The sequence below is a fragment of the Haemaphysalis longicornis genome, unplaced genomic scaffold (assembly GCF_048455015.1).
Source record: "Haemaphysalis longicornis isolate Haplotype H1 unplaced genomic scaffold, Haemaphysalis longicornis Haplotype H1 scaffold_2, whole genome shotgun sequence".
In the NCBI taxonomy this organism is placed as follows: domain Eukaryota; kingdom Metazoa; phylum Arthropoda; class Arachnida; order Ixodida; family Ixodidae; genus Haemaphysalis; species Haemaphysalis longicornis.
Window position 1 is genome coordinate 146,345,480 of NW_027526295.1, and position 12,592 is coordinate 146,358,071.

Below are 12,592 nucleotides of genomic sequence, written 5' to 3' on the forward strand. Positions count from 1 at the left end.
GCTCAGCGTGTAGAATCTCTTGAAGCATAACACAGCTCCATCGCCATCGACCGCCATCATCCTGCTACTGCGAACCATCTTTTATGGACGGAGGACAATGTCAACTGACTGGAATTATCTTCATGTCTCGTACTTCACGAGCGCACGCACTGCTTCTTCCTCTTTCCTTGCGTCCCACTTGATGCCCATTAAACACAGACCTCGATGGTCGCTCCTCTCCCCCTTGACGCTCGAGTCTTGTCCTTGGGGGCCGACGGATCCCACACAGTGCATTTGTCGCTACTTCGAAACGGGTGAGAGTAATTACCTCAACCTCGCAACATCTACGCCTCACAGTCAAAGCCTGCTAATCATTTCAGCCGATCATGCCCCACGCCATACGCTTTCTAAGGCTTTATTGCCACACTTTTTTCCATTGATGGCGACATTTTCTGTTCGCATGATGTACTCTGATCACTTGGAGACGCAGTAAAATCATATGGTTTCAGCTGCCAACGCAGCCGTAACCTACCGCCATATATCTCGTGGAGAGACCTGGCAAGAAACTATAGACAGACTCACAGCGTTCTCAGTTGTTCACGTATGCAATAGCAGTATATAAATAAGCGGATTTATTAAAGTATTGCGATTAGGTTTTCTTCGATAAAATTTCCTGGATATTCACGAAGATTGCGGGAAGGGTGCGCAGCAAACGAATCTATATTATGAGCACATACATCACCAAGACATATCTCAGTTCCATTACCATGCTTGGAAAGAAACGAGTTAGTACCATTTCATGTAATTCGGGCAAGCTCTCCGCATTAAACAAATATGAGCCTGTTTCATATTTATTCAAAGTTACCTAGTGCTTAAAGAAGATAACGCTCAATTCATGAACAACAACGAGCAATGAGAATCCGTAAGCCCTTGGTCTGCTTCAAACTCAAAATTTGCTGACAATCGCGTTGATATACTGGTTGACAACAAGTTTTTGAGCGATGAGTGGTCATCTTTCTGTATTGGGTCACTAGGCGTGTGAATTGGGCAGCGTCATCTGGACAGTAAAGTAGAAACTGTGTCGTAAAGAGAATTACAGTTTTTTAGTCATTAATAGTCCGTGTAAAAATCCAGGCATATACGCATGTCACACTGACGTATATAAAAAAATGGAATCGGTAGAATGGTGTATCGGCCGAAACAATCGCGAAGTTTAACAAGGAATGAACATTTTCCAGGAGGTTGGCCTTTCTGTCGTCAGAAAATCAGCTATGCTCAGACAACTGCTGTTGTAGTTTATGAAGGATGTCATTAAAGTTCGCCGAAGAGTAAGTGGGAATTCTGACACTGGCCGAGGTGTATGCAGAGAAGCCACAGGCGTATCAGCAATCTCAACTCCAGATGTGCCAATAAGGCTAGATAGAGATCCGCTGAAAGCGGACATAATGGCCTGCTAGCAGAACTTTGCTAGCCTGAGCTTTGCTAATTTGTACCCTAGTGATCTATTTTCTTCACAAAAGCGTAATTTTTATTAGGTCTTTGTCTATCATTTGAGTACACATTCAAATAATGTTGATTCCACTTTTAGCGACGTATCTGAGTGGTTTACAGAATAACAAATAGCGGTCAGCTGCCCGTGACATAAACGTGGAACCTTGGTAGCTGCGGTTGAGGCATGTTCTGAAAGAGTGATAAATATTTATTTATCAAACATGAGACCAGATGCTAGGGCACCCGTCTGTTCGAGGCCTTTCTTTGGCCAGAATTTCTCGCTGCACCTGTACGTTCAGGTCTTCGTCACCAGGCCTTGCTGGTTCCCAAGGTCTGGACTGCTCGGGCAAGCAATCCGCTGCTCGTATACGATGGGAAGGGATTGGGAGTGGGGCCCGAGCTTGTTGATACTCCCATACCTCACGGTAAGAAGTGACATCAAGTGCAGATGTAACTGTCTCGAATATCCATACGCAAAGCTTGGCGTCGGGTCCTTTAGTTGGTACGCCATATATCTCTTAGCCTTGTTATATGGAGTGTGGCAAGTGTATTCTAACCGTAGATAAATCTGTGGCTTTTTTACTTTGTAACGAAGCATCTTGGCCACTACTGAAGCGCAACGAATGTGCTAGTAAGACAAAAGAGGTACGTCCGCGTCAACATTCGCGGATGTTCGAGCGGCCGTCTGTAGCGTTTTCGCTTACACCTTACACACCCCTTCCTATTTAATACTTTGCGAGCTTCGTTAACTTCTCGACCGCTGAATCTTTGTTCCACAGCCCTACGTAATATGGGGCAGTTTTTCATTCTAAATATTCAAACCACTCATTTGGAGCTGTAACAAGAATATCGTAAAGAGAAAAATGTACTGCAAGACCGAAGCTATGCAAAGAAAGACAGTCAGTCAACTGTGCAAGCGTCCTATACGCAGGTCCCTCCGTGACGTAGGCGTTCAACTCGACGGGTCATTGCCGGGTGGGATGGCCACTTCCTGCTTGAATCGCTACAATTTCGAAATAGCCTCGTTTCGCACGTTTTCTGCCCCCTTTTCCTCTCTCAGCAGCTTCTTACTCTATTCTACTCCGCTACTTCCTCCCTCGTATCTCCCCGTCTCTTTTTCCTTCTGTTCTAGGCGCGTACACGGTCCGGTGAGCGATTTTCCAAAGAGGTTATGAAGAAAGCACGCCACACCATAACGCGGTGGCAGGCGGCAGAGAAAAGAAAACAGGCGCTCCACAAAGGGGGACCACACAGTAGCTTTCGTCCGCCCCCGCGTCATTGACACACCGCAGTAGAAAGTAGAGCCGCGCAGTGTAGCATCTCTACTGTGGCGGTGCCGGCATCTCCATTAGCGACTTCCCTTTATTCTCCGCGAGTGCGTCTCGTCCAGCTGCTGTCGCCACTGTCTCTTCCTCTTCTCTTTTACCTCGGAGACCGCTCGCGTGTCCCTGCCCCCGCCAGCCCTTTCCTCGTCGCGCACGCATCGGCAGCCACGCCGCGCCATCGTCGTCGTCAGCAGCGGCGGTGATTGTTTTTCACCGTCTCGGTAGTCGTCGGGCGGCCGGCTAATGATGCCCTGACGACTGCTGCCGTGCCGGTGGCTGCTTTGCACAAACAATGATCGCCGCGGAGTGTGCGTGTGTGTCATGGCTGCGCTCTGTTCTGCGGCTACGATGCCGCGCCTCTGGGATGCGGAATGAATGCAGCGTGCACGCGCCAAAGACGTTGGGCCGCGCGAAAAAAGTTTGGGAGCGATCCGCGGGCGACCAGATGGCGCGACCGTCGGCGTGTTCCGGTGAAACGGACAGAACACCACGTTTGCCCCTCCATTACAATAGAGAAAAGTTTGCGAAGTTTCTACTCCGATGGAAACGCGGTTTTTTACTACACCGAAATAAAAATTGCTATGCTTCAGGTAAAAAATACCAAGATGGCGCACAAGGTCGGAACATATTTGGTTCACGTAACGACTTTATCTTTTTTTTTTTTTTGTTCTTGTTCAACGGGACACAGTTGGTGCAGCGATTGCGACTGTCAATATCGGTGCGTGTTTTATTCGGCTATTTCGGCTCCAGTGCAGCATACACCGCCTTCAGTCCCCAGGCATAGCTGTTTTCTTTAGTTCAAATGGAGACAGTCTGTCTTGGCAAACGCAGCAGCTCGTAAGTGAAATAATATGACTAATTAGCTCGCAGTATTCTTTCTTTTTTTTTGCTGTGTGAAATCTTTAGGGTTTTATGTTCAATTTTAGGCACTTACTGTAACATACTGGGATGCCCGCAAATACCCCATAACATCGAATCTCGTTAGGGTTGCGATAACGGGTTAGTCCTTGGAGCTATTATCGCAACGTAACGAACGGCGGGTTCCCTATTAATACCTGATGTTTTAAGATCATGTAGTCAAGGTTCATGGCGCGGCACATCAAACCACCGAATCAGAGAGAGTGGTACTGCAGTTCCAGTTGCCTGCTGCTACTGTCGAGCAGGCCGCGTCACACCCGGCATTATTTCGCCCTGACTGGTGCATAGTCCCAAAGGTGACCGTAGAAAGCAAAGCCGTGTTTCTTTTCAATGGCGTGGGCGGAGAGCGGAGCACATCCCGTGTGGCACAACTATACGAAGAAAATTGGAGGCCCCTTGATGGTCGCCGTCGTCATCGTCGTGGCTGACGTCTTCCCGACGTGCTGACAGGGTCGTTTGCGGCAATGATGTGTCGGCCACTGCTCCATTCTTTCGCGGGAACTGCTTTCAAATTCTTTCTTCTCCTTCTTAGAGCGTGGCTGGAGGGGCACCACAGCGGAATGTGCGGCCGGCTGCTGGAAAGATATCGGTGTGAAGGTATGCAGCGTGGCCGGCCCATACCGCCATTCTGAAACGACCTGAACAATAGGAGGACGAGCGCATTTTTCTGTCCACTCCCGGAAATGGTCTCCCGGAGCCTAGGGGGAAAAGGTCGCAAGCGCTTGAACGCGTTTTTAGCAGTGGTATTTTTATGGTTCATGTCAATGTATAAATGAGTAAACAGTTAAAAAGAGAGTGCATCACCATGAAGCTTTAGTTATGTTTGACAAGAGACTTTTGTATCTATGAGTTCCTTAAAATAGCAGACGCTAGTCGTTGGGATCTTGCAGTAATTTCAGTACGAATGCATTCTCGTGCAAATTTTCATACGTTGATCGGTGGCCAGGATGATTACAGTTGAACCTGACTGATATGAGTCCCGATGATAGGACTTTCCCGATTTACTAAATAATTCTAACGTTCCTCCTGAGGTGTTGTCGGTATTGCGAAGTTCCCTATGTAACAAAATATTTTGCGGAACCAGGTGACTTCATGAAACTTAGGTGCCAGTGTAGAGGGGTGCGTGCTTGAAGGGGAGCCTGCAGCGATTGTTCCTGCCACAAAGGCCTTATAATTCGCGCGCGCACGCACGCACGTACGCACGCACGCACGCACGCACGCACGCGCGCGCGCACACGCGCACGCACGCACATGCACTCGCACGCCCTCACGCACACGTCTGTGCTGGTGTGTGTTGACATTGGGATTTACTGAAAGATCTTGACCTCTTCGGTCTCATTAAGGAATTCTCTTTCTTTCAATTCGTGTGATAACACGGAACTGCTTTACCAGCAGCGCTTTCTCTTCCAAACCGCAGCCTTGCGTGCGTTGTGCTTGACATTATGAGATGGTAATTTTCATTACAAGCTTCGTTTTATGTCGATTTGCACAATATATGCCTGGGAACCGTCTTTTTTTCCCTTTCCAACTTGGCCTAGACGTGGCGCCTCAACAAAAACAGCTTCACCGAGTCCCTTCAGTTACGCCATACTTTCGGCCCTTCAGCTATACTTGGTCTGAGCGGGGAAAGAAAAAACATCGACGTGCACGCAAGACATCTCACGAAAGCACGTGCAGTTAGAATGCTCGTGCCACACGTAGTCTCGTCGGCAGGGATATGCCAGAACCCGTCTGGATGCGTCACGTAATGATAGGTATTGAACAGTTTGCGTTCTAGGCCTTTAATCTTCAGAAGCGAAAAACTGTTACCGATGTGATTGCGACTTATGAATGTCTGGGCGAGCCCCAGTCCAGCCAGCGATGAGTTGCTCCATGCAGACCTTTGCCATTGCCCGCGTACAGCTGTCCAACCAGTGCCCCTGCCACCAGAAACTATACCAGTGCCCGTCGCCACACCCCTGCGCCCTGGATTTGTGAAAATCGGTCATGAGGAGTTCGCCAATGTTAAAGGGGTCGTGAAGAGAAAATCAAGTTGTCTTTGCTTAATTTTGTCTGCTTGAACGACCTTTTAGGAACATAAATCCCAAATATTTTCACAATTCATTGCTTCTGGAATTTAGGAGGCGCCGTTGAAATTCACGTTTTGAGGCGCATCGCAAGCGACCATGCGCGCACCGGCGGTCGGCAGCGCAACTAGAATGACGTCACGTCAAGTACATTCGAGAGTTCAACGCGGTTCAATGTTCTTTGTGTATAATTTTCTGCAAAGCTGCAAGCCCAATATTTTAAAAATAATGCCTTTTATTCGTTGCCAAAAAACAGTTTTCTATCCCCGTGAGCTGTGTCGTGACCGCTTCAGTTGTCTGGCAACCATTGCAGCAGAACTCAGACCTACTCGGTGTTTGTACAGTTTGTAGCCAGCTTCCCTGCTGAATTTCACGCTCTTTTCCGGAATTCTCTTCGAAATCTTATCTTTTTTGTATGAAATGGCCCAAAATCGCTCAAGCAAAAAAAAAAAAAAAAAACTGTGCCCCGCGTGCTTGCGGCCTCCGGGCCAGCCCAACCTTTCGGCCAGCCTAGTCGGACACTTTATCCACTACACTATCGACGTGGGAAGCGCGCGCGCCGGAAAACTGCTGCATAAAAGCCTCTCCGCATTTGTAACCCAGAAGTCTGTCGTGTTTTCATAAATTCTAATCTACCCAGAGCTTTAATCGCCAACTTACTGTCGAGCGCTTCTGCAGTAAGCCAAAGCGGAGCGTATACAACCAACAAAACAGCGTTAACAGCATTGTTTATTGCAGGAAACAGGAAAGCAATCGTCGAACTGCGTGATTTTGGGACTCGGCGACTCGGCGCTGTACCGCTGCTTCTCGCTAGTTATTTTTGCGCTTGATGAGTGAATAATGGATGGGTTTTAAGTTCCGACTACTCGAAGTTCCTTCGATAAACGTGTTTATGTAATAAACTCTCATTTTAAGCGTTCGGTCATGTAAGCGTTCGGTCATGTATCTCGTCAGGTCAGAAGTTTCACGTTCGCGCAACTCACATTACAGGCTACGTGAGACAGACGGGGCAAACGTGTGCAAGAATATCGGCTAGCAAAACTACAGTTTAGACTCGTGGAAACAGCGTAAACTGTTTACGAATGCCCAGTATATATTAAACGTGGTTACCTCTGCCTGCGCATCTCGCCGGTGTTGTTGACTGAAAGTTCGACCATCTTTATCAGGCGCATCAGAGAACAGACGTCTCCCGTTCAGTTGCAGGGTGAGTTTCATTATGGCGCCGATGTTGTTGCTTTATCTGACTCTTTGCAAGCCCGCTCTATGCCGACATATTGTGCAGACGAGGGAGAACTGTGATTGGCTTCTTACTGACTTACTGAAACGTCACTTCACGAGTTGAGGAGGAAAGCCTCGGTGAAACCGTAGCTGCATTTGTTTACCTATTTGGCGATATCGGGCGACGAAACGGGTATGCTTTGTTTGTTTATCAAGGTTCCACGGTTATAAGCGCACACACAACACAGTTTTTTTGAAAATCTCTTCACGACCCCTTTAAACATTTCGCCGCCAGATCTACGGACTTCTGTTACCACTCCGTCACATTCTTAAGTGGCAGGGCGAGCGCACTTGCCCCCTGGCACCAGTCACAGCTAGAGCTGCTCCCGATTTTATGGCAGCCATTACATGGGGGCCCACGATTTCACCGTTCGACACGGCGATCACACCGCCAATCCCTCTGGTCGGTGACCCTGAGTGTTACTATTGTGGGATTCACGCTCACGTCTACCGGATCGGTTGACGTTGCCAAAAAGACGCAAAATTAATTCTGTAAGTGATAAAATTGAAACAAACTGGTAATATCCAGAAAAACGGTTGTGGAGGACACCAACGTTTAGGTGTTCAGTGCGAGAACCCTTAACACCTAACTGGGAATATACCCTACAAGGAGACCCCTTCCATCAATCAATGACGTACCATCACCTCCGTTTGCCTTTGTTTCGTTCTTCGCAGTTTTTATCCTTGTATTCCCATGGCCAGAGGCCATTTTCTAAAGGAATAAACGCATGTAAATTAATTAATTAATTAAACGATCAATTAAGCAATCAATCAATAAAAATGGGAGCATAAGAAGGGTATACAAAGAAAAAAAGATTCATTAGATGTAGCGCCAACCATGTAGGACCTGACTATTCGAATCTTTACACCAGTGGTTATCAACCATCAACGTGTCGGAGACAACTTTTGGCTTGCAAAAGTGGGGAGGGACCCCACCATAAATATGCGGATAGGTGTCCTATTGCCAAACAATTTCCTCTTGCAGTAAAGGCACCGACACTCATATTTCTATGGCCACTTTTTGTATTCTGGAGTTTTTACACAGCTGCAGTGTTGCAAAAAGGCCTACTTTTAAGCGCTGCAACGCAGAGAAGTCAAACGTACGTGCCGTGCGGCAAATCCACTTTTTGTAGCGTAAGCTACACTGGCCGAGGTGGAGCAGTTTCGCGTGGACCTTGTAGGGCTGTGCTGCGCAAGCGCGAGGGGCATTGGATAAGATTGGATTGTATTGGATTGGGTTGGAAATCCAATCCAATTGGAGTAAAGTTGTGTAGAAAATTGGGTCTGCACATTCGCCGGTCTGCGCATTCCAGAGGAGTGACGCCATAGCCGTGGCGGAAGCACTGGTGCCGTAGCATGCCCAGCTGTGCGCCTCGGTTGCACAGTAGCCAGGCCAGGTCTGATGCTGCGCAGGAGCCGCTTGATGGCCGTTTCGCGTGGCTTCTGGAGAGCCGTGCTGCGCATGCGCGAGGAGCAGTGACTGGACTGGACTGAACTGGACCCGACTGGATTGAATTGGACTGGACTGGACAGGATTCGATTGGATTGGATTAGAAATCGTTGTAGCAGCAGTAAGCATGATAATCAGGTAATCATAGACAACCAGGAAACCTAAGAATAACCAGCTGAACCTTAGCTCAGGCTACGTATATCTTGGCATACCCGAGCTAAGCCACTGCTAATTTTTTTCGTTGGCGGCAAGGTTTGGCACAACGGAGAAAAAGTGAGCACCGCGGAAGGAATCACGGACCCAACAAGGTCCGCCGAGCCGATTGGAGAACCTCTGCTTTTGAGTGCCAAAAAATTGGCATAGTTACTGTTAGGACAACGCAATGGACAACGCAATGTATAAACGATCGCAAGAGGTGAAGCGGGATGGCGCCACTGTAGTACATAGCGATAGCACATATTTACATAACAGATCCTTTACCACCGTAGTACACCCCGTACGGGGCACCTTGAGTAATCTTGGTGACGGTACTGGCGATACCGCGGACCCCGAGCTCCCCAACATAAGCTGTGCCCTACCGTGGTGATGTGTTTTTAAGGTGAAGGGTAGAAACCTCTAACGGTGGCCGTTGGAGCCTTGGTCAAACTCCGGCCGATGGGCTCCCTGCCTGTCTACCAGGCAGGGAGCTTCGGGACCTCTTTGACTACCACGGTAAGGTCAAAGAAGAAAGTACCCCAGTCTCCCTGCTTTCCAGTGTATCATATGGCATTTTCAAACCCCCATCCAAACGTGATCGGTCCCTGAAAAGGGGCCGCACCGAAGTATCTTTTCCTCCTTTGTCTTCGATCTCCATTCCAAAGCCCGATAATTTCTCGCGCTTCCTGGTAATGGAATCCCTAGATAAATTAAAACCCATCACTTCCCAGTCTGTCTTTCTCATTTCCAAGTTTCTTGAAAGCCTTGTAGGCAAATCGTACAAGGCTAAGAAGCCCACAACCGGAGAAGTCCTAATTGAAGTCCAAAACAAACAACAATCCTGTAACCTCTTGAAGCAAACGCGCATGGTCGATGTTGACATCAAGATCACGCCCCATCGCAGTCTGAATAGCTGCCAGGGCGTCATCTCTGATAGAGATCTAATAAATGAGACTGAAGCAGATCTGCTCGACGGCCTTCGCGATCAGGGCGTGACAGCAGTGCGGCGAATCACGATACGCCGAAACGACCAAATAATAGCTACTAAACACATAATCTTGACATTTGACCGCTCAACACTTTCTGAGTCGGTCAACGCAGGCTTCATGAGATGTCCGGTCCGACCCTACGTGCCAAACCCACGCCGCTGTTTCAAGTGTCAGCGGTTTGGGCACGGCACAACCTCTTGTCGTGGTAAATTGACGTGCGCAAAATGTGCAGCACATGATCATCTAACAGACAATTGTAAATCCGAGAACTTCACCTGTGCAAACTGTCAGGGACCACACGCTGCCTATTCTAGGAGCTGTGAAAAGTTCAAACAGGAAAAACAGATAATTGCCTTGAAAGTCAACGAAAACATCACCTTCCCAGAGGCGCGGAAGAGGTTCGCCTCTTTCCCTCTGGGGAGGTACGCCGACGCAGCTCGCCGGGGGGCGGAGCGGCGTCTGGTTTCCGCGGGGACCCAGTACCGCGTGTCGGTCTTGGTCCCGCCCCCCCCCCCCTGGGTTGCCTCAGGCAGCCCAACCCGCCCCCGCACCGCTCGCTGAGCCAGCAGCGGCTGTGGGGGCAACCACGTGTGGTGGAAGTGATGGAAGCGTCCCAAACCACAGGCGAGGGCGCAGAGGAGATGGACATGGGGGAGCCAGCGGCAGCTCCCACCCCCACCGCACCGCCTGCGCCATCCGAGGCGTTCCTGAATCCCTCGGTGGTTGCGGGCAAGGAATAGCGTGCCCCAAAGGGTTCGCGGTCCAAGGAGCCTGATCCCTCAGGCGCTCCGAGGACATCCGAGGATGAAATGGACGTCGGTCCGTTCTTGTCTGCGGTCCACCGCAAGGAACGCGTCCCGAGGCCAAAGCCTCCCGACAAGCCAAAAAAGACGAGAGTCACAGCCCCAAAAGACGATACATAAGCAACACAGTCCAGTAGCTCCGAACACTTCATAATGGGAAGAGAGAACATAGGACAATGGAACTGCAGAGGCCTTCTGAATATCTTGACGACGTGTATGAGATTCTGCATACCAATCAGCCAAGTCTAATGTGTGTTCAGGAAACACATTTGAATTCTAAACACACAAATTTCTTGAATAGTTACCTGGTATACAGGAAAGACAGGGATGGCTGCACACACTCTTCTGGCGGTGTGGCCATAATCGTCCGGAAATCCTTAGCATGCCACCCTGTCACTTTAAACACTATCCTTGAGGCTGTAGCAATACGCTTAATTAATATTTAATAGGTTGATAATGGTATGCTCCATATACATTCCTCCTGATGTTACACTTTTGAGCTCTGACTTCGAGGCGCTGGTTGACCAGCTGCTCGAACCATACATTCTAACAGGCGACCTTAATGCTCACAATTCTCTTTGGGGCTCTTCTCGTACGGATGCCCGAGGTCGCCTGATAGAGAGGTTTCTTACATCCTCTGGAGCATGCCTTTTCAACAATAAACAGCCTACATACCATAACATAGGTCACAACATACTCACATCTTGACCTGGCTATTGGCTCTGCAATTCTCTTTCCATGTCTTGATTGGGGTGTGGGCACGGACCCATATGGTAGTGACCATTTCCCCACTTCATTAACGTATATAGGTACAGGCCCGAGCAGTCCATCTTCCCATAAAAGGTGTAATGAAGCAAGAGCTAACTGGAATACATTTACAGAGACATCCAAACTACACCACACATTCATAGGACACCTACACGTTGAAGAAGCTACCCAACTGCTCACGGCGCACATCCTCGCCGCCGCCGTAAAGTCCATTCCCCACGCCTCTGGTGCCCCGCGCAACCAGCGGAGGCCGTGGTGGAATGAGGACTGCAGGCGGGCGCAAGAGGCCCAGAACAAGGCGTGGGGTGTCCTTCGTCGGTGCCCCACGTCGGGTAACCTCATTTTGTTCAAACGGGCCAAGGCGTTAGGAAAACGTGCGCGTCGTGAGGCAAAACGAGAGAGTTGGCGTTCTTTCATAACATCAATAAACTCCTACACAGACACACGGAAAGTATGGACAAGAATACGCAAACTCAAAGGACAACAAACACACAGTCTGCCTCTGGTCAGCACAACAGGGGACACACTCGCACAACACTTCCGACGCGTGTCCAGTTCAGCACACTAGACAAACACTTTCATGAAACACAAACAAATGGCCGAAAAGAAGCCCTTACATGACAATTACAGGTCAGCCACTTCTTATAACTCTGAGTTCACACTTCATGAGCTGAGGGGTGCTCTGAGAACGTGTAAACCCTCAGCTCCAGGCCCAGACAACATTACATATACAATGATACAGAACTTACACACAGACACTCTTGTAACACTTCTTCACCTTTTCAACAAGGTATGGCTTTCGGGGCACATTCCAAAGTCTTGGAGGGATGCCATAGTTGTAGCATTTTTGAAAGAAGGGAAGGACCCTTCTTCTCCCGCTAGCTATCGACCCATTGCCCTGACCAGCTTCCTGTGCAAGCTTCTCGAGAAAATAATAAACCGGAGGCTTGTGTACTTTTTGGAGTACAACGGTCTTCTTGAGAGCTGCCAGGCAGGCTTCAGGGCAGAAAGATCCACAAAAGATCAACTTGTGGCACTAGAGTCATACATTAAGGATGCCTTCATTCACAAACAATTCTGTCTTACGGTGTTTTTTGACATAAAGAAGGCCTATGACACTGCATGGCGCTATGGCATACTTACTGACCTTAAGTCGTTCGGTGTCTCTGGTAACATGTTAAATACAGTTATTAGTTATTTGTCAGAGAGAACCTTTCGCGTCAGAGTTGGTTCTGCACTGTCAAAGGTACACGTGCAGGAAAATGGCGTGCCGCAAGGTGGAGTTCTAAGCTGCACTGTCTTCGTACTAAAGATGAACTCCCTTGGGAAG